The sequence below is a fragment of the Cyprinodon variegatus genome, unplaced genomic scaffold, assembly GCF_000732505.1.
Source record: "Cyprinodon variegatus isolate N-32 unplaced genomic scaffold, C_variegatus-1.0 Scaffold839, whole genome shotgun sequence".
Classification (NCBI taxonomy): Eukaryota; Metazoa; Chordata; class Actinopteri; order Cyprinodontiformes; family Cyprinodontidae; genus Cyprinodon; species Cyprinodon variegatus.
The window spans coordinates 281364-283530 of NW_015151292.1; positions in this window are offsets into that span (position 1 = coordinate 281364).

The window sequence follows — 2167 nt, forward strand, 5'->3', positions numbered from 1 at the left end:
TCTCAGAATTCTGATTTTAATCCCATAATTCTGACTTTTTTTTCTCAGAATTCTGACTTTAATCTCAGAATTCTGATTTTAATCCCATAATTCTGACTTTTTTTTCTCAGAATTCTGACTTTAATCTCAGAATTCTGACATGTCTTTCTCAGAATTCAGACTTTAATCTAAGAATTCCAACTTTAATCTCAGAATTCTGACATGTCTTTCTCAGAATTCAGACTTTAATCTAAGAATTCCAACTTTAATCTTAGAATTCTGACTTTAATCTCAGAATTTTGTTTTTTTTTCTCAGAATTCTGACTTTAATCTCAGAATTCAGACTTTAATCTCAGAATTCTGATTTTTTTTCTCAGAATTCTGACTTTAATGTCAGAATTTTGGATCTTAATGTAGATGGGCAACATGAAGGAAGAGATGCGGGAGCACTCAGCTTCACTGACTAAGATGTGAGTTTTTTGGGAAGGCTAGTAACTCATTGGTGGAAAATTACAGAATAAGGTGACTTTTTACGTACCCCAGGGGTCCCCGGTGATGCTATTTCATTAATGGAAGAGCAGAAGGTGATTAAAACCAGGCAGCTAGTTTAGTCTCTAAAACAGACATGGCTACAGCTGGATGCTAACATGTTTGTTAGCTGTCAGAATTCAGAGAAAAAAGTCAAAATTCTGAGATTAACGTCAGAATTCTGAGATTAAAGTCAGAATTCTGAGTTTTTCCCATATTAAACAGAAATTTTATTTAAAAATCAGGTAACTTCTAAAGAAGTGTGATAGCAGGCCTATCCCGAAAAATTAGAGGAGTTGAGTACCAGCTAAACTGTGAAATGGGAAATATACCAAAGTTGATGTAAGAAAAATCTTTGATGTATCTTGTGTTCATAAAGTCTGATGTATTTATTGTTTTTTTCCATATCTTAAATAGGGTTGTTTAACTCGGTTAAAATGAAATTATAGGTACACTTTTTGGCCGGACATTGTCTCTACCGACATTATGAATTTATTATTGCCTTTCATTGTGTGTGTAAATTTATTTTGTTAATATTTAAATCGAACCTGAACTAAATTAGACACATAATTTTGTTTCTTAATAGGGGGAAGTTGCTTTCTTAAGGGCCTTGATGAGTGAAAATATTAAATGTTTTATTTTGTTGGACAGGTTGTAAAAATAAGTGCTGAATGAAATAAGATCATACAATAGTTGATTATTTTCTTTATAGACTCTCTGCACCATAACTAAGACAATGTCTCATTTCTATCTAGAAACTCTCATATTTTCCAGAAGTCCTTCAAGTTTATTTATTTATTTTTGTGTGGAAGGTAGCCTATTTAATTTCGTGAAAATAAAGTGAAATACATAACATATTTATAGAACAGGTGAGCAAGTGAGGGATGTATCCCTCTTACTCGTTCAAACTCTGCCCTCTATTGGCCAAATGATGACATAGCAAACTCCTCTACAAGTTAATGAGATGTTCTGTATGTGTAAAGATTCTCGTCGTAACATGTTTGCTAAAAAACATTTAGTACCAAAATCTACTCTGCTTTATAGATTAAATCTCTCCTGAAAAATGAAAGGGGTTTTATTCTATTCATGAAAGGCTGAACTTTGGTATATAAAAACAGAATACCCTCAACCTTTACATATAAATAATAGTTTAATACTGTAAATATGTATGGTAGACCAATACATCATATAAGACATATTTTATTGTCCTTATTGAGGTTTTAAACATCATTTTTACTTTTCAAGATTTTTGTATAATTTCTTAACTATATTCCTGTTACTGTCCTCTTTTTTGTTGATTTTTTTGCAGCAGGGATTTAATGAAAATATTTAGATCTGAGAATTGCATTGTAAAGTTACCTCCTTTTAGGAAATTTATCAAGACTAAGTTAGTTTGGCAGCAAACATGCACTTGTTTAACTTGTCTGTGCTTTTTTTATATGTTATGTCTTTGATTCAGCTGTAATTAATAGTTTCCCATCTTCTATGTGGTTATATAATTGTGAACAGTATGAGCGATATCTTTCTGTTCTTTATTTTAATATACATGTAATATTATTAGCTGCTACAGGTTAATCTGTAAACAACTGGTTGAAGTGGTTCATTTGTGATGCATCGACATGATTCGTAAAAATACCAGAATAAAACTACCAGAGCAGCT